This window comes from Ornithorhynchus anatinus, chromosome X1, assembly GCF_004115215.2.
Source record: "Ornithorhynchus anatinus isolate Pmale09 chromosome X1, mOrnAna1.pri.v4, whole genome shotgun sequence".
Taxonomy (NCBI): domain Eukaryota; kingdom Metazoa; phylum Chordata; class Mammalia; order Monotremata; family Ornithorhynchidae; genus Ornithorhynchus; species Ornithorhynchus anatinus.
Window position 1 is genome coordinate 7,318,997 of NC_041749.1, and position 21,052 is coordinate 7,340,048.

At 44.1% G+C, this 21,052-nt stretch overlaps 1 protein-coding gene and 2 non-coding genes across 3 annotated transcripts in view; 2 read left to right on the forward strand and 1 right to left on the reverse strand.

The window, feature by feature from the left end:
• The window catches only part of DLGAP2 (DLG associated protein 2), a 756,498-nt gene that overhangs the window by 111,119 nt on the left and 624,327 nt on the right, over positions 1-21,052 (forward strand). The gene's annotated exons all lie outside the window — the stretch shown is intronic.
• Positions 9,892-10,029, reverse strand: LOC114806706. Its single transcript, XR_003754768.1, has one exon. It is a non-coding gene; the product is annotated as a small nucleolar RNA SNORA7 (small nucleolar RNA).
• Positions 12,087-12,158, forward strand: TRNAE-CUC. Its single transcript has one exon. It is a non-coding gene; the product is annotated as a tRNA-Glu (tRNA).

Consider the following 21,052-nt stretch of genomic DNA (forward strand, 5'->3'; position numbering starts at 1 on the left):
TTAGGATGGCATTTTAAGTGTGTGAGATTGCTCTTAGAAATCATTGTTTTTACTCATTTATTCACTGTGTGTATTTGGGTTTTTCAATGCCGGATCAACTGTTCCCACTAATCTCTGACCCAGGAAGAGATATAGTAGCAATATTTTAGACCATAAAACTAGACCGTAAATTCATTTTGGGCAGGGAACGTGTCTACCAAGTCTACTGCACTGTACTCCCCCAAGCACTTAATGCAGTGCTCTGTGCAGAGTAAGCACTCAATAGAAACGATCAATTATTAAGCTCTCACTGAATGTGTTTGTTTTCCTGTTCTGTTGTACTATCCCAAGTTTTCAGCACAGTGGTAATAATAATACTAATAATGGTGGTATTTGCTAAGTGCTTACTATGTGCCAAGTACTAAACCTGAGGTGGATACAAACAAATGGGGTTGGACACAGTCCCTGTCCCATGTGGGGCTCAGAGTCTCAATTCCTATTTTACAGAGGAGGGAGCTGAGGCCCAGAAAAGTGAAGTGACTTGCCCAGGGCTACACAGCAGACATGTGCCAGATTCAGGACTAGAACTCATGACCTCCTCACTCCTAGTCTCTATCCAGTACGCCATGCTGCAGCACTCAAGGAATATGATAGATTGATCAGTTGATTATTAAGCTCTTGCTGAATTTGTCCATTATATGGTTGTGTTGTGTTTAATCCAGTGATCTGCACACAGTAAGAGCTCAATAAATATGATTGATTCCTGTGTGCAGAACACTGTTCTAACTGTTGGAGTATGTACTAACGGTTGGATATTAAACAGTGATTTTGTCTATTCACTTTAGGCTCAATTTCTGTTGTCCTTCTTCATTCCTTCCCTTCTCCGGGATCTTCTGTCTTGTGATTATCCCCTCTGGAAACCTGATCAATCAATTAATCAGTTAATTGATGTAAAGGTAGTTTACATGGGCAGCAGGTCCCTGGCGTGAAGAGAGGGGGGAGAGAGTATAAGTTTCTGAGGAAATGGGGCAAAAGAGGAAATGGAATCTACGTTCTGTGGTCATTTAATTCTACAGTTGAAATCTAATACTCAGTTTTGCCTTGACACGTTAATAGTAATAATAATAATAACGGTAATTGTGGTATTGGTTAAGCATTTACTGTGCCCTTGGGTAAATTGGGTTGGACGGGACATGGAAATGGTAACTATTTATCTGGTGGGGTGATCCTGTTTGGAAGCATTGTGCTGGGGGCATCAGGAGAAATGGTTTGTGGCCAGGTTTGGGGGGGCATTTATATCAATGCGGCTGATACTGGACCCGGCAAATACCGCAGTGGGAGAACTGGCTATTTCAGGCATGCACCAGTTCTATAATTCGTGCACGTGGATGGCTGGTTTGCCGATGATTCCAGCAATTTAAACGGCTTGAAGATTGTTTGACTTTTTTGCACATCCGCCTTCATTTCTTATTAGATCAAGAATCAATTCAAAATTGGTGAGAAGTAGCCTATCCCGCCTTGATTACTGTATCGGCCTCTTTGCTGACCTTCCAGCCCCCTCTCTCTCCCCACTCCAATCCACACTTCACTCTGCTGCCCCGATCATTTTTCTACAAAAACGTTCAGGTCATGTTTCCCCACTCCCCTAGAAAAATCAGGGGTTGCCAATCCACCTTCACATCAAACAGATTCTCCTCACCCTCTGCTTTAAAACACTCAATCACCTTGCCCCTCCTACCTAAGCTCGCTGCTCTCCTACCGTAACCCAGCCCGCACACTTCCCTCCTCTAATGCCAACCTACTCAATGTACCTCGATCTCGTCTATGTCACCGCTGACCTCTTGCCCACGTCCCGCCTCTGGCCTGGAACACCCTCCTTCTTTATATCTTTATATCTTTCCCCCCATTTCCCTCTGTCTTCCCCCTCTCCCTTCCCATGCCCTCAGCACTGTACTCGTCTGCTCAACTGTATATATTTTCATTACCCTATTTATTTTGTTAATGAAATGTACATCGCCTTGCTTCTATTTATTGCTATTGTTCTTGTCTGTCCGTGTCCCCCGATTAGACTGTAAGCCCGTCAGAGGGCAGGGACTGTCTCTATCTGTTACCGATTTGTACATTTCAAGCGCTTAGTATAGTGCTCTGCACATAGTAAGCGCTCAATAAATACTGTTGAATGAATGAATGAATGAATATCTGACTGACAATCACACCCCCCACCTTCAGTGTCTTATTGAAGGCACATGTCCTCCAAGAGGCCTTCCCTGACTAAGCCCGCTTTTCTTCTTCTCCCAAATAAATCTGCTCCCTTCATTCACTCATCTCTCAGTCCCACAACGCTTATGTACATATCTGCCATGTATTTATATATATTAGTGTCTGTCTCCCCCTTTAGACTGTATGCTCGTTGTGGGCAGAGATCACGTCTACCAACTCTGTTCTATTGTACTCGCCCAAGGGCTTAGTACAGTGCTCTGCACACAGTTAATGCTCAAAAAATACCGTGGATCGACCAATTGAGAAATATTCCAAAATATATACAGGAAGCGTCTGGCTAGAGGCCTTTGAAATTCAGTGTCTCTGTGACTTTGCCCATCAATCTGAGAAACCCTGAACTTGGCTCATCCGTCTGTATATCATCTAAACTGCAAGTTCCTTGAAGGGAAGGATCTTCACTTTTCTTTAGCTAAGTAGGTCCTCAATAAATACTACCGATTGATTGATTTCCAGATTGCTTGGAATCTTTCTTCCATCTCACTTCTTCCCCCAAAGCCTCCTCTAATTTTTCCATCTGTTCTCTTTTCTGTCTGCACTGACTGGTAATACTTTATTATAGGATCCTGTGTTGCATTGGTTAATTTAATTTGTTTATGCTTTATTTATCATTAACGCCATATCCGAACTGTCATTTCCTGCCTCTCCGCTCCTCTTTAAACGTGGACGATTTTGTGCTTGAAGTCCAGATCGGAGAGCTACCGGGGCTTATTCTAAACCAAGAGGTAAAATGTCTTTTCTTTTGATCAAAGGAACAACGCCCTGAGGAATGTGTATCTTGATGTGCACTTTCGATACGGTATTTAGAAATTCTGCTTTTTTGGTTTCACTCTTTCATTTTTAAATGTGCTCTTTTTGATGGTTTCACCTGAAAATCCTCTCTGAGCTTTTCTAATTGTGATTCTCGGCACACACAAGCTCCTCTCTTCACGGAACTCTGGCTCTTGCACATGCGTCTTGTGTACTCAACAAGAAGGAGCCCAGGCGCAAATGTTTTATTAAACAGCACAGAGCTTGCTCAGATGGTGCTTAGCTGCTCTTTGTGCAAGCTCTCCCACACGTCCTATCTGCCTCTGGAACTTCACTGCTTTGTTCAAGTGTGGCCTAATGGAAAGAGCACAAACCTGGGAGTCGGAGGATGTGGGTTCTAATCCTGACTCTGGCACGTGATTGGGCGAGTCACTTATCTTCTCTGGCCCTCAATTTCCTCATCTATAAACTGGGAATTCAATCTTTCTCCTTCCTACTTAAACTGGAAACCCCATCTGGGAAGAGGACTGTGTCCAACCTGAGTATCTTGTAGCTACCACAGCACTTAGTACAGTGCTTAGCGCATAATAAGTGCTCATCAGTACCATGATGGTTACCCTTATTGTTATTACTTAAAGGATTTTCTCTTAACTGTAAGCACTTCAGTAACTTGAACACAGGCTAATTCATCGTAGAACAGTGTTCTCAAACAGGGCTTTCAGTTTAGGTGATTCAGAACGGTGGTATCTGTTTATCATTATTTCGTCCCAAGCGCTTAGCGCAGTGCTCTGCACGCAGTAAGCGCTCATCAGATACGATTGAATGAATGTTAAGCACTTACTATGTGCAAAGCACTGTAACAAACGCCGGGATAGCTACAAGATAATCAGGTCACGCATGGGGCTCGTAGGCTAAGTAGGAGGGAGCAGAGATAGTGAATCCCCATTTTGCAGATGAGGGAACTGAGGCACAGTGAAGCTAAGTGACTTGGCCAAGGTCACACAGCAGACAGGTAGAGTCAGGATGAGAACTCAGGTCTTCACGACCCTCCTCCCCTCCCCACCGCAGGCCAGGGCACGGAGGGGGACATACAAAAGAATTTGATCTCTGCCTTAGGGAAATCACCGCGTACAATTAATTGATAATTATTCTGCTGCTATTTCTACTAAAGTCCATCTCCCCCTCTAGACTGGAAGCTCACTGTGGCCAGGGAACGTGTCTAACATCTCTGTCGTGTCGTACTCTCCCGAGAGCTTAGTACAGTGCTCTGCACACAGCGCTCAAGAAATACCACTAGATGATGATGGCACTTGTTAAATGCTTATTTGAGACCGAACACAGAGTTAGATTCCCAAGAGAAACAGTTCAGCTGTGGCTTATTATTATTATTGTGGTATTTGTTAAGCGCTTACTATGTGCCAAGAACTGCTGTAAGCTCTGGGGTAGTTACAAGGTAATCAGGCTGTCCCACGTGGGGCTCACAGTTTTCATCCCCATTTTACAGATGCGGTAACTGAGGCACAGGGAAGGTAAGTGATTTGCCCAAGGTCACACAGCAGCCGTGGCAGCGCCGGGATTAGAACCCACGTCCTCTGGCTCCCAAGCCTGTGACGTTTCCCACTTCTCTTGAAGCAGCTCGAGAAGCTGCTTGAATTAGAGTTTCTCATCATTTCTCGTAAACATTTCCCACCCTGATTTCATCGTTACAATTTCTAAATTTCACATATCTAGATGCCACCCATTTCATCGAGGAGGATGAAAAGAGAATGAAGAGGTGAGGCACCAACATAAAAAATAGTCTTGTTTTGCCACACTGATCCCTGGTTTCACACATTTCAAAGGCTTCTATGAGCATGCATTCTACCATGGGTTTTACTCTCGAAACCCCGAGGGGATTTGCAATGACCAGTGACTCTGAGGTAGAATTTTTCTTAATTGAACACATTTTTTTCACTCATTGGCCTTGCAGATGCATTTCGCTACTCTGTCTGCCGCAGAGAATCTGTTTTCTGATTAGCTGGGTGATGTGCTCTTTCCTAGATTTGCTCAGTTCAGTTTCCTCTGTAAACCATCTCCCTAAGAAATAATTCTCCTTGTCTATCTCCCTGGATGACTTTAAAAATATATATATTTCTCTAACTTTTTAACTTGAGTGCCTGATGACAGCCCCCCAATCTGAACAGTTGCTTTTATTTACCTTAGGTTTTTTCAAATATCAATTAGTAATAATAATTGCTAATTCTCATCATTATTATGATTATTATTATTATATTCGTTCAACACTTAGAATATAATAATAATAATAATGTTGGTATTTGTTAAGTGCTTACTATGTGCAGAGCACTGTTCTAAGCGCTGGGGTAGATACAGGGGAATCAGGTTGTCCCACGTGAGGCTCACAGTTAATCCCCATTTTCCAGATGAGGTAACTGAGGCACAGACAAGTGAAGTGACTTGCCCACAGTCACACAGCTGACAAGTATCAGAGCCGGGAGTCGAACCCATGACCTCTGACTCCCAAGCCCGGGCTCTTTCCACTGAGCCACGCTGCTTCCCAAGCACTGTTCATCAAGTACTATATCAAGCACTGTTCTAAGTGCTGGGGCAGCTACAAGTTAATCAGGTGGACACAGTCCCTGTCCCACATGGGGCTCATAGGTTGGAGAACAGGTAATTGATCCCCATTTTACAGTTGAGGAAACTGAGGTACAGAGAAGTTAAGTGACTTCTCCATGGTCACACAGCAAGCAGTCAGAAGATGGGAAATTAGAACCCAGGCCCATGATTCTTCCACTAGGTCATGCTGCTTCTCTTCTTGGGTGGATTTTTTTAGATTCAAAATGGTTGGAGAAGCAGCGTGGCTCAGTGGAAAGAGCATGGGCTTTGGAGTCAGGGCTCATGAATTCGAATCCCAGCTCTGCCACTTGTCGGCTGTGTGACTGTGGGCAAGTCACTTAACTTCTCTGTGCCTCAGTTACCTCATCTGGAAAATGGGGATTAAGACTGTGAGCCCCACGTGGGACGTCCTGATTCCCCTGTGTCTACCCCAGCGCTTAGAACAGTGCTCGGCACATAGTAAGCGCTTAGCAAATACCAACATTATTATTATTATTATTACTTTCTCACTGCCTGATTTACATGCTTCAGGTAGCTTTAAATCCTGTATTCCTTCCCTTTTTTGTGAGGTTAATATATTTGACAGTCCTGGTGCAAACACAATAAGAAGGCCTGCCTCACATGTTAGAGAATAATGAAAGTTGAGTAGTGGACTGAAAAGAAATTAGAGTTGCTGTCTCCATTCTATTACCTTTTATCTAGGCAATGTCTGCTGGTGGTACGATATCTGCGATGGAGGCTTCTGAGTGAAAAATTACCTGGGGTGCTTTGTTTTTTTAATGGCATTTTTAAGTGCTTAGTCTATGTATTTTTTATGGTATTTGTTAAGCACTTACTATGTGCCAGGCACTGTACTAAGTGCTAGGGTAGATGCAGAGGGCTCACAATCTTAATCCTCATTTTTACAGATGAGGTAACTGAGTCACAGAGGAGCGAAGTGACTTGCTCAAGGTCACACAGCAGACAAGTGTTAGAGCAGGGATTAGAACCCAGGTCCTTTTGGCACTCCCAGGCCCGTGCTGTATCCACTAGGTCGTGGAGCTTTTTTATGTACTTAAGTGCTGGGGTAGATATCGGCTAATCATTCATTTCATTCATTCGTTCAATTGTATTTATTGAGCGCTTACTGCGTGCAGAGCACTGAACTAAGCGCTTGGGAGAGTAGAATACAACAGTAAACAGATACATTCCCCTGCTAGAGAAGCAGCGTGGTTCAGTGGAAAGAGCCCCGGGCTTGGGAGTCAGAGGTCATGAGTTCGATTTCTGCCTCTGCCACTTGTCAGCTGTGTGACTGTGGGCAAGTCACTTCACTTCTCTGGGCCTCAGTTACCTCATCTGTAAAATGGGGATCAACTGCGATCCTCACGTGGGACAACCTGATGACCCTGTATCTACCCCAGCGCTTAGAACACTGCTCTGCACATAGTAAGCGCTTAACAAATACCAACATTATTATTATTATTTTTACCCAAAGTGAGCTAACAGTCTAGAGGGGGAGACGGACATGAATATAAATAAACGAATTACAGATAAGTCCACTAGTACTGTGGGGCTGGGAGGGGGGGGATGAACAAAGGGAGCAAGTCAGGGAAGCGCAGAAGGGAGTGGGAGAAGAGGAAAAAGGGGTTTAGTCAGGAAAGTCCTCTTGGAGGGGATGTGCCCTTAGTAAGGCTTTGAAGGACGGGGAAAGTCACTGACTGTTGGATTTGAGGAGGGAGGGCGTTCCAGGCCAGAGGCGAGATAGATGAGATCGAGGCCCAGCGAGAAGGCTAGCAGTGAGAAGGTAATCGGGTTGAATACGGTCCCTTTCCCACACATGGTGCTCACAGTCTTAATCCCCCTCTTCCGGATGAGGTCACAGGAGACGTGAAGTGACTCACCCAAGGTCACACAGCAGACAAGCGGCGGAGTGGGATCAGAACCCATTTCCTTCTGACTCCCAGGCCCGGGCTCTATCTACTAGGCCACACTGCTTCTCAGAGCAGTTCTCAGAGCCCTGTACTAAGCATCTGGGACAGTGCAATCCAATAGATTTAGCAGACGTGTTCTCTGCCCCCCAAAAGCTCACAGTCTACAGGAGGAGACAGACATTAATGTGAAAAAAAGTCATTTATAATATATAACTTAAAGCTATGTTCCAAAGTCCTGTGGACCAAAGATACATTTACTTTGCAACGCGTTACTTGCCTTCCTTGCTTTTTGAATGCACTCCATGTCCCAGTGGGAACATAGCCGTGAAGGGTGAGTTGCATCATGGTTTAATAATAATAATAATGATAATGATTATGGTATTTCTTAAACACCTACTGTGTGCAAGGCACTGTACTAAACACTGGGGTGGATACGAGTAAATCTTGTTGGACACAATCCCTGCCCCACGTGGGGCTCACAGTCTCAACCCCCATTTTACAGATGAGGGAACTGAGACATAGAAAAGTTAAGTGACTTGCCCAAGGACACGCAGCAGACAATTGGCTGAGCCGGGATCAGAACCCATGACCTTGAGACTCCCGGGCCTAGGCTCTATCGACTACACCAGGTGGACAGAGCACACGTGTGGAAGTTACGGACACGGATCTGTGCACGCTCTCCCAGAGCTCAGTACAGTGCTCTGCAGTACGGGTTTAATAAATAGTTTTACTACTACAATCACACAGGAGGTAGGTGGGGGAATCTGGGATTAGAACCCAGCTCTCCTGGCGCTCAATCCTGCGTTCTTTCCGCCAGACCACCCTGCTTCTCTAGTACCAATATCATTACCCAAATTATGCAGATAACGGTTCAGTCCTCGGTTCTATTGGGTGAGAAGAGGATAGTCTCTAAATGATTGTAGCGGGGAGAGGAAGCCATTGCCATTCAACTATCCGAGAGCAAGTTCCTCAAATCTGCAGCCCTAGAAATTTTATTACTTTAATAAAATGTTGGAAAATTTAACATAAAAATGGTTTAATTATTTATCTGAAACTGGAATTCTAGAGGCTTGATTCTAATATGTTCTTTGGCCCCAGATTTCAATCCTCACAACACACCTGAGGCAGGGTTCTATTTTTCTTTGACACAGATAGTACCCTGGAGTGCCTTGATTCCTTGCACAATTACAAACTTTTCAAACCTTACAAAATTACGATGCTGCAAAAATGGGCAATATTCCCTACAACCAGAGTATGCGGTCGAATAGCAGTCTTTGCTGCAGGAACCTGAAATCTTACAGTTTAAGACCTCGTGCAAATTTTAGGGTAAAGACTCTGGCTCACAAGTGAAATCTGTAAAGTTTGTAACCCACGCACTTATGGGTTCGCAACATCCTGTAACTCTTACCTATCTTTAGAATGCATTATTTTCTTGTATCTGTAATTATTTTGTATCTGTCTCCCCTGCTACACTGTGAACACCTTAAGTTAAGAGATCACGTTCTGGGATAGCGATCATAATTCTGGGAAGTAGAATGGTTTAATTCAATAGTATTTATTGAGTGCTTACTATGTGCAGAGCACTGTACTAAGCGCTTGGAATGTACAAATCGGTAACAGACAGACACAGTCCCTGCCCTTTGACGGGCTTACAGTCTAATCGAAAGCTTAATCTAAAGTTTAATGGAAAGGATACGGACCTGGGAGTCAGAGGACCAGGGTTCTGATCCCGGTTCCACCACTTACCCGGTGTGTGGCCTTGGACAAGTCCTTTAACTTTTTTCCGCCTCAGTTCCCTCATCTGCAGAATGGGCATTCGATACCTGTTCTCTCTCCTACTTAGAATGTGAGCCCCATGTGGGACTGATTATCTTGTATCTGCCCCAGCGCTTAGTACAGTGCCTGGTACACAGTAAGTGCTTAATCCCTACCGGTGGTGCCTAATGGAAAAAAACAGGGGCCTGGTAGTCAGAGGACCTGGATTCTAATCCTGCCTCTGCCACAATTCTGCTGTGTGGCCTTGGGCAATCCTTAACTTCTCTATGCTTCAATTCCCTTGTCTGGAAAATGGAATTGGGGAGTCTGAGTGCTAGGTGGGATTGGGACTGTGTCCAACCTGATTAACTTGTAACAACCCCAGCGCTTAGTACAGTCCTGTCTTATGCCGCCGAGTCATCTCCGACCCACAGCGACACCATGGGCACATCTCTCCCAGAACGCCTCACCTCCGTCTGCAATCGTTCCGGTAGTGGATCCGGACGGTTTTCTGGGTAAAAATCCAGAAGCGGTCAACCACTGCCTCTTTCCGCACAGTCAGCTTGAGTCTCCGCCCTCGATTCTCTCCCATGCCGCTGCTGCCCAGCACAGCAGATTGTCTTCCACTCGCTAGCCATTGGCCAAGCTAGGAATGGAACGGGCAGGCCTCTGCTTGCCTCTCCCTCCCGTAGTCAAGACTGATAGGGTACAGGAAACTCTCCAGGTGCGACCCTGAGAGGGAGCTTAATACAGTACCTGGTACATAGTAAGTACTTCATGAATACTATAAAAATGTTCTTATTAGGGTCTGAGAGAATTGATGGGGTCATGTCAGGTGCAGTAGGGTAGAGAAGAGGTCACTTGGAATGTGGTATATAGTGCTGGAGCGAATAACTAGGAAGAAGTGCTAGCCAGAAGCAAAAACTAGGAGATTTTTGACTGTAGTCCTCTAGACTTTAAGTCTTTTGAGGACAGGAAGGGTGTCTACCAACATATTGTACTCTCTCATGGGTTTAGTGTGGTGCTTTGCATGCAGTAAGCGCTCAGTAAATACCACTGATTTACCAAAATCATTTATGATCTGGCCACTTGACTCACCCAAGATCATGTAACAGAAAAGTGATGGAGTTAGCATTAGAACCCAGATAATAATAACCAGTACCACATTAGAACAATCACTCATCTTGTCCTGACTGGATTATTGCATCAGCCTCCTTTCTGACTTCCCAAACTCCTGCCTCTCCCCACTTCACTCCATACTTGACTCCGCTGCCTGGATTATCCTTCTACAGAAACGTTCAGGGCATGTCACCTCCCTCTTCAAAAATCTCCAATGGTTGCCTATCAACCTCCATATCACATAAAAACTCTTCACTATTGGCTTCAAAGCTCTCTATCACCTTGCCCCCTCCTACCTCACCTCCCTTCTCTCCTACATTCCAGCCCGCAAACTCCGCTCCTCTGCTGCCGCTAACCTTCTCGCTGGGCCTCTTTCTCGCCTGTCCCACCGTCGACCCCTGGCCCACGTACTACCTCTGGCGTACAGTGCCCTCCCGCCTGAAATCCGCCAAACAATCACTCTTCCCCCCTTCAAAGCCCTACTGAAGGCGCACCTCCTCCAAGAAGCCTTTCTAGACTAAGCCCCCCTTTTCCTCAGCTCCCCCTCCCTTCTGCATCACCTGGACCCATTCCCTTTGCTCCTCCTCCCCTCCCTGCCCCACCCCATTTATGTATGTATGCATACATCTATAATTCTATTTATTTATATTGCTACGTTTACTTGTTTTGATATATATACACATCTATAATTCGATTTATTTATATTGATGCCTGTTTACTTGTTTTTATGTCCATCTTTCCCCTCCTAGATTGTAACTAGGTGTGGGCAGGGATTGTCTCTATTTATTGCTCAATTGTACTTTCCAAGTGCTAGTGCTCTGCACACAGTTAGCATTCAATAAATACGAATGAATGAATGAATGAATGAATGAATGTTCTCTCCCCTTCTTAGATTGTGAGCCCCAAGTAGGACCCGATTATTTCTATCTGCATCAGAGCTTAGTACAGTGCTTGGTACATAGTAAGTGCTTAATCCCTACCGGTGGGGCCTAATCCCATGACTCCCAGGCTCATGCTCTTCCCACTAGGCCATGTTGCTTCCTCAAGTTTTGCCATTTCTTCTTCCCTGTTCTATACCTTTGTCTTCTCATCTGTAAAAATGGAGAAAAAAGTACCCGTCCTCCCTCCTCACCCATCCCACCTGTTCTGCTCTTGGTGTCTGATCTGATTATGTTATTCCTTTAGCATATAGTAATTGCTTAATAAATACCATCATTATTACTGTTATTAAAGACGATGTATGCCTCTAGACTGTGAGCTCGCTGTGGACAGGGAATATCCATTCATTCATTTAATTCATTTAACGCTTACTGTGTGCGGAACACTTTGGGATACAATTCAGCAACAAATAGAGACAATCCCTGCCCACAGTGGGCTCATAGTCTAAGAGGGGGGAGACAGACATCAAAACAAGAATATGTCTATTATTGTATTGTACTCTCCCACGTGCTTAGTACAGTGCTCTGCACAAAGTAACTGCTCAATAACTACAATTGACTGACTGGAAATCCAATCCTCTACAGATTTAAATCAGACTTCTGTCTCCCCTCCACAGTTAGGAGAGTTGAGCTGTTGACACTGATTGTCTCAGGCTGCTCCAGTCTTTGCTTATTTTAACCTACTGTGCATAGAGACACACATTGCCAATATTGTTGATTTTGGGTTATGATTCTATTGTGTTCCCTGGTGGTCTAGTGGTTAGGATTCGGCGCTCTCACCGCCACGGCCCGGGTTCGATTCCTGGTCAGGGAAGAGAAGTTTTAGAGAAGCAGCGGGGCTCAGTGGAAAGAGCCCGGGCTTGGGAGTCAGAGGTCAGGGGTTCGAAATTCGGCTCTGCCACTTGTCAGCTGTGTGACTGTGGGCGAGTCACTTCACTTCTCTGGGCCTGAGTTACCTCATCTGGAAAATGGGGATGAAGACTGTGAGCCTCACGAAGGACAACCTGATGACCCTGTATCCACCCCAGCGCTTAGAACAGTGCTCTGTACATAGTAAACGCTTAACAAATACCAACATTATTATTGGTAATTGTGGTAATAATTATATTCTGTTGCTATCACTCTGGTTTTATCATATTTGTCCAGAAATCAATTCCAGGATACTCTCCCCGCCTTCAAAGCCTTATTGAAGATACATCTCCTCCAAGAGGCCTTCCCTGACTAAGCCCTCCTTTCCCCTTCTCCCACTCCCTTCTGCATCGCTCTGACTTGCTCCCTTTATTCATCCCCGCCTTCAAACCCCACAGCATTTATATCTGTATCTTTCAATATTTTATTTATAGTCATGTCTGTCTCCCGCTCTGGACTGTAAGCTAGAATTGTGGGCAGGGAATGTGTCTGTTTATTGTTTATTATCCTCTCTCAAGCACTTGTACAGTGCCCTGCACACGGTAAGGGCTCAATAAATACGATTGAATGAGTGAATGGCAGTGAATTATGAGGTGATAAGGAGAACCAGTTATCTAGATAATTGACTTTTACTTTGCAATTTTAGCTTCCTCCTTAGCTTCAACGTCTCTCCTAGACCCCTACATGTGCAGATCACTTTAGCATATGTTATGGAAATATATAAGTTCAGGGGGAATGGTGATGTCAACTGTTTTGAGTATATTTAAACCACAGGAAGTCCCATCAGTTGGCCTGATTCTGCTGTCGTGAATCGGTCACACCACCCACCCGTGTGTTTCCCAATACGTTTTTGAGTTCATCCGGCGTTGATCCATTCATTCACTGGGAATTAGGGTCAAACCATTCATCGACAATCTCAGAAATGTTTCCGTGCTTACTGGCCTAATCCGCGCAGTAGTTTAAGCACCACAGCCTTCGGTTTCAGCCTCAATTATCTCATTAGGAGTCGTTCATCATCTCCTCCCATCGTTAATTAAGTTTCTCTTCAGAATGTACTCGGAGCGATTTCCAGCACCCTATCTCGAATTGCCACTCTTTGAAACCAGCAGAGTGTTGCTTCAATCACATCTGAGAGAGACCCTGCTTAACCGCCATAATGAGGTGTGTCTGCTTCATACTTTGTGGCAAATAAAATGCATATTTCCCTTAAACCAATGCAGAGTTCAGCCATTCTGAGATCATTTCAGGGACTAACAGGTTTCACAGTTTTCTATATTACTCTGGGAGCAAGAAAAATACTGACCTTCAGCTGCAATGTTAACAGCCAGAGAAATGTTGAGGTAGGTTTTTTACACTGTTTGAGAATTTTCTTCACCCTCGTTTCACAACCAGGTTACCTTGAATTTATGAATCTGCGAGGCTTTTTATTCTTGCCCTACGATTAATGAAATGTCTTCTGTGGGAAGCTGGAGTCACTCACCAAATCGCTGTCCATGCATCAGGCTGGCAGAGAGAATCAGATACTGTGCAATCCAAAACTGAGCTGCAGTCATTTAGTTAAATTTTAAAGCTGGGGGGGATTAGGGTTGTTCCAGAGAGTAGACGTGTTGAACATGAATAAAAACTTGAAAGGCAGTCAGAATGACTCTACAAAAGAAGACGACTAAATACTGCTCCGAGATTGTATCTGAAAATAGTAAAAAAAAAAAATATAGATTAATGAGATGGAGATTGCGCTATTAATCGCAGTCTAGGCAGAAGTTAATTAAGACAGATCTTTAGCTATTGATCAATCAATCGTATTTATCGAGCGATTACTGTGTGTAGAGCGCTATATAACAGACACATTCCCTGCCCACAACAAGCTTACAGTCTAGGCAGGGAGTTGGACTATCTAATCATGATAGAAATCCAGTAATATAGAAATTAACTTTTGGAACTAGTATCAGTGGTATTGACCACATATTACCATAATAAAAAATGATAATACTAATGATGGCATTTGTTAAATGCTTACTATGTGCAAAGCACTGTTCTAAGCCCTGGGGGGGATACGAGGTTATCAGATTGTCCCACGTGAGGCTCACAGTCTCAATCCCCATTTTCCAGATGAGGTCACTGAGGCACAGAGAAGTTAAGTGACTTGCCCAAAGTCACACAGCTGACAAGTGGCCGAGCGGGGATTAGAACCCCTGACCTCTGGCTCCCAAACTCGCGCTCTTTCCACTGAGCCACACTGCTTCCCCTCTGTGTCTATTACAGTAAATAATAATGAGAGTATTTGTTAAGTGCTTACTAAGTGTCAAGCACTGTTCTAAGCCCTGGGGTAGATACAAGCTAAGCAGGTTGGAAACAGTCCCTGACCCACATGGGGCTCACAGTCTCAATTCCCACTTTACAGATGAGGTCACTGAGGCCCAGAGAAGTGAAGGACACAGAACAGACATGTGGCAGAGCCGGGATTAGAACCCATGTCCTTGGATTCGCAGTGCAGAGCATGACAGATGATGAGCTAGGCTGTAAACTTCTTGTGGGCAGGGAACACATTCACCAACTCTATTGTATTGCCCTCTCCTAAATACAGTATTCGGCACACTGGGAGCCCTCAATAAATACCACCGATTGGTTGACAAAAATCGTCCCTCCCCATTTTACAGATGAAGAAACTGAGGAACTGAGAAGCTCGGGAAGGGCGGGCAAGTGGCGGAGCAGGGATTAGAACCTGGCCCGATAGGATTATCTTCAATCTGTCTGAGCCCACAGTAAAGGCTTAATAGGAATTATCTATATATTCATCTCAATATAAACCCACCTCAGAGAAATGAAATGTCAGGTTGAACTGGGAAATGCATCCACGTAGTTGTAGCCGGTTCTATTTCGAACAATTCGAAAATGTTAGTAGTCATGCAGCCTTTCAGTGTGGAGTCCCAAGCCACTTATGTAGTAAGAAAATTAGATGCAAATCCTAAAGGCACTTGTGGCGTAAGGTACTGGAGAAGAAACCGTAGTTGCGCTTTTGTCGATAGGGTGTATTTTTAAAGGGAATCATCCCATATCAAATTCCTGTTCTTTGAGTGAGAAGAAATAATAATGATAGTAATAGCAGTTTTAAGCACGTACTATGTTCCGAGCACTGTTCTAAGCACCGGGGTGGATACAAGTTAATCAGGTTGGACACAATCCCTGTCATGAGGCTCGCCCTCTTAATCCCCATTTTCCAGATGAGGTAACTGAGGCCCAGAGAAGTGAAGTGCCTCGCCCAAAGTCACCCAGCGGACGTGGCAGAGCCGGGAATAGAAGCCGGGTCCTTCCGACTCCCAGGCCCATGCTCTAGCCACTAAGCCACGCTGCTTCTCCACCGGGTGACCAGTGGAGGATTTTGGAGGGAGAAGTGGAGCAGTTCTTTAGTTTGCCTAGAAATTGGCTCTGGGTCTAGTAGGCTGACACAGCTGCTTCTCTGGGCTGTTGGTAACTGGCGATTCTGATGACAGGACTCCTGGGCTCCCTGAATCATCACGAAGGCTCTAGGGGAAGCGGTGGGATGGCAAGGGATGACTTCAGGGGTGGAAAGGCCTACGATAGAGAAAGGTCTGCGATATACCTTCTCAGTCCAGCAGATACTATGAAACGCAGGTTCCCACCCCGGGCTTAGAGTCGAGACTGCCGTCTTGATTATAACATCAATCAAATGGGAAAAAATCGTGGCCTAGTGGAAAGAGCATGGGCCTGGGAGTCAGAGGACTTGGGTTCTGATCCTGACTCGCCACTTCCCTTTGGCAACTCCCTCTACTTCTCTGGACTTCAGTTTTCTCAACTATAAAACAGGGATTCAAATACCAGTTATCCCTCTTACTTAAGACTGCGAGCCATCTAGGACAGGGATTATATCTGACCTCTTTAACTTGTATCAACCCCAGGGCTAAGCGCAGTGCCCGATGCAGAGCAAGCATTCGACAAATACCACAGTGATGATAATTTCATCTGAAAAGATATTGCTAGGTTTGACCCATGCAGATGGGAATTTGATATGGGATGATTGCCTTTAAAAATACACCTTACCCGTGTAAACACAGCTATGGTTTCTCCTTTAGGACCTTCAACCACCAGCACCTTCAGGATTTGGATCCGATTTTCTTACTTCATAAATGGCCTGGGACTTCACACTGAAAGGCTAGATGACTACTAACTAACATTTCGTATTGTTCTAAATAGAATTGGCTCCATCTACGTGGATGCATTTCCAAGTTCAACCTGACATTTCATTTCTCTGAGGTGGGTTTATATTTAGATGAACATATAGATAATCGCTATTAAGCACTTACTATGAACTCAGATAGAAGATAATCATATTGGGCACAGTCTCTGTCAAAGCCAAAGAGGAAGGGAGAACATGTATTTTATTCCTGACTAGCCCAGCTTTGCACAGAAGGCAGATGGCAGGAGGAAGCTTATATTCTTCTAGACTGGAACCTTCTTGTGGACGGGGAACATGTGTACTAATTCTGTTAAGTTGTACTCTCCCAAGCGTTCACTACATTGCTCTACACGCAGTAAGCACTCAGTAAATACGACTGATCGATCGGCAGTGAGCACAGGTCTGGGAGTCAGAAAGACCGAGTTCTAATGATGGCTCTGCCGCTGTGTGACCTTGGGCGAGTCACAATTCTCTGTGCATCAGTTACCTGGGAATGGGACTGTATCCAACCAGAGTAGTGTGTATCTACCCCAGCTCTTAGTACAGTGCCTAGTACATAGTAAGCACTTGGCAAAAAGCATTAAAAGAAATCCCTAGTCTCCTGATTTCCAGTCTTGTGCTATTTCCATTATGCACATTGCCTCCTGGATGTGTGTGTATACACATATATACAAATATATGCATTTTGATAAATAGATGGATTGATCCACCCATATAGTTGTGAGCAGCACAGTAAGATACGACCGTGAGCCAAAGGTTGTGACAGTTTTTTCAGAGGAGGGAGCTAATGACATGTTCTGGGTTAGCTGACATGGCACTCCGGAAAGACGTCAACAAACTTCAAAGCTTCTCAGAGAACAGTCACCTGAGGGAAAAATCATAATGAAGGGAATAAGTAAACGTTTGCTCAGCATAAACTAAAAGGGAGAAAAGGAGATGAATTCTACAGATATTTGGAGGAGATGAATAGAGAGAATTATTGTTTATTATAAAATAAGAATTGAGGGGGGAAAAGAGAGTGTTGTATGGAGGTCAGAAAAAACTCGAACCATAAAACGCACTAGACCCGAGTTCTCAAAGAAAACCTATCTGCTTCATTGCCTCTTATTATGGATCACTTAAAACTGGAAAAAAAAAAACCAATTAAGAAAAACCCTTTCAGTAACATTAAAAAACAACAACATGAAAAAATAATGCCTGCTTGTTTTTTTCCCTTAACTTAAGCAGACATTTAAAATAGCATTTTGACAGAGTCTGAAAACAATGCTGAAACCTGTTCCAAAAGAATGATAAAGAGAGCAGCTCGGCTTATTGGGTAAGAGCACCGATCTGGGAGTCTTAAGGATGCGGATTCTAATCCCCACTCCACCACTTGCCTCCTGTGTGACCTTGAGCAAGTCACTTAACTTCTCTGTGCCTCAGTTACCTCATCTGTAAAATGGGGATGAAGACTGTGAGCCCTACGTGGGACAAGCTGATTACCTTGTATTTAATCCAGCGCTTAGAACAGTGCTTGGTGTTTAACAAATGCCAACATTATTATTTCTACCCCCTCTCCAGCAGAGCAAAGACTTCCTACTAAGAATCCAGAGACCCCTCCACCAACCCCCCAGTTCTTCAGCAACCCCAACTGACCTGTCCATGTCCATTGAGAATCTTTTCTGCTTCTATTCAAGGCACCCGATCAGGAGACATTCCCAATTCTGCTCCCAAGTCATATTAGCACAATAATAACCATCTCCAGCATTGGTCTATTTGCATTTGTATTTGTGAGTATTTAATCATGCAGCCATTTTTTTTTTGCTCAGATTTATTTCTCTCTTTATAATAATGTTTATTTAATAACCTGGAATAAGTAATAATACTCCTACTACTTATAATAGTCACAGTGGTATTTGTTATGCACAAACCATGTGTCATTGTCTAACTACTGAGGTAATAATAATAATGGCATTTGTTAAGCTTTTACTATGTGCAAAGCACTGTTCTAAGTGCTGGGGAGGATGCAAGGTGATCAGGTTGTCCCACATGGGGCTCACAGTCTTAATCCCCATTTTACAGATGGGGTAACTGAGGAACAGAGAAGTTAAGTGACTTGCCCAAAGTCACACAGCTGACAAGTGGCTGAGCCGGAATTTGAACCCATGACCTCTGACTCCCAAGTCCATGCTCTGTCCACTGAGCCACGCTGCTTCAAGATTATACTTGCTTTTAGTAGGAGCAAGTACTGAACCCTCATTTTGCAGATGAGGGAACTGAGGCACAGAGATGTTAAGTGCCTTGTCCAAGGTCCTAAAGCAGACAAGTGGCAGAAACAGGATTAGAACTCAGGTCCTGTAACTCCAGGCCTGTGCTCTCTCCACTTGGCACCCGACACAGTTCTCCAGCCAGTTCAATCGATCACTTGCATTATTTGAGCATTAATTGTGTACAGAGCACTGTACTAAGCACTTGGGAGAATACCATGTAACAGAGGAGGTCGATGCATTTCCTCCCCACAAGGAGCTTACAGTCTAGATGGGAAGATATTTAAAGACTTAAAGACTTGACATTTGCTGAGGTCCTCTGTCCTGTGTAGCGAAATGTAGAAGCCTTTAGCCATCCATCATATATATATATATATATATATATATATATATATATATATATATAATGATACCTGTTAAGCACTTACTAAGCACTTATCAGGCACTGTATTAAGAGTTAGGGTAGATACAAGATCATCAGGTTGGACACAGTCTCTGTCCCATATGGGACTCACAGTCTAAATTGGAGGGAAGAGGATTTAATTCCCCCTTTATAGATGTAGTAACTGAGGCACAGAGAAGTTAAGTGACCTGCCCATGGTCACACAGCAGACAAGTGGGTGAGCTTAGAAACCAGGTCCTATGATTCCCAGGCCTGTGCTTTTTTCACTATGTGACAAATATCCCATTGAGGGGAGAGAGGAGGCAGGGAGGGAGGCCGAAAATGAGAGAGAGAAAAACAGGGAGAGAGAGAGAAATGAATCCTTATTCAGACTTTCTGAATGGCATCTCTCTCTCTCTTCATATATATATTTACTCTCCCTATATGCTCTCTCTCTCTCTATGTATACGTATCTATATATGTATACGTATATATAGAGAGAAAGAGCATAAGGGGGAGAGTCCTTCGTTTTTGAAGATAATTTTACTTGTTGTAAAATCTTATCCACAAATGCAGGAGTGACTGAAAGGTCAATTTTGCAGATAGATGGTCAAGAGGCTCAAAATCCCGGTCTTAAATCATCCTCAAACCCATGGTCAGAGATTGCGCTCTCCTCGCGGATGCATGCCATTCAGGAAGTCTGAACGAGGATGATCAGGATTGCAGACTCTCCCCAGCTTGTTTTTACATCTCATTTAAAGGGGAATGCTGTGATGGAGCAGCTAATTATTGGATTTTGGGGGAAAATCCAACATTTTGAGACGAGGGGGATAAACTATCTCTTGAGGGGGAATAGAGACGTTGTCAACATGCCACACTGACATCTTCCCAAATAGTCATGAAAACAGTTTTCGGTGCCAATTCCAGACAATGCTCAGCTAGCTATTTGATTCATTCAGCCTTACATCTCTGTATCTTACAAAAAAAAACCCAGCTACCATAGTTATTCTAGACTGTAAGCTCGTTCTGGGTAGGGAACGTGGACCCACTCTGTGGAACTGTACTCCCCAGGGCGTCGTACACATGAAGCACTCAGTCAAAACCACCGATCGATTGATTGATTTCTTTTTCAGCAGCCCTATAGGACAGTGTCTGAACCACAGCCAAAACGAATTAAATGAATGATGCTCCAGGAGGGAAATGAGCCATCTATGAGGCTGTCTGTGAAAAAGAAAAAATCAAATCCCCAAAGCCCCCACCAATTAAGATGGTGCCCATCACTCATTAATTTTAGATGAATCGGAGTGTGTCGTATTATTCTTTAGTCACGTTAACCCTTGTAATTGGATGAAAATTGACGAGTGTCTTGTTTCTTGGTACAAAGATGGTTTCACGAGTTTTCGTAGAGGAGAAAGAGCATGTCGACTTGATCTGTAAAAGGTCGCGCTTCTCCGCACATGCGCTGGTGTGATCATAATCCACGCTGGCTTCTATACAGTCGGTGAAAGGGGTCGTGAGGCCATCTCCAACAATCTCACAAATGCCATGCAATTTACCTAATTGCATAATAATGAGATCAATTATTGGTCACCAGAGTGCTGTACGAGCCAAAACTGAGGATAAAATAATGGAAAGGAGCAAGTTAAATCCAAGATATCTTCCAGTGTGGGATTGGCAGCTCCTCCCACTCGACTGTAAGATCCTTGCTTCATCCATTCAATCGCATTTATTAAGCGTATACTGTGTGCAGAGCACTGTATTCAGCTCTTGGGAAAGTACAATAGAATAATAAACAGTGACATTCCCTGACCCCAGGGAGTTCACAGTCTGGAGGGAGGATAATAAGTTCCTTGTAGGTAGGGAATGTGTCTACCAACTCTGTTGCATTGTACTCTCCCAAACGCATAGAACAGTGCCCTGCACACAGTAAGGGCTCAATAAATCTGATCGATTGATTGGACTATGAACCACAAGGA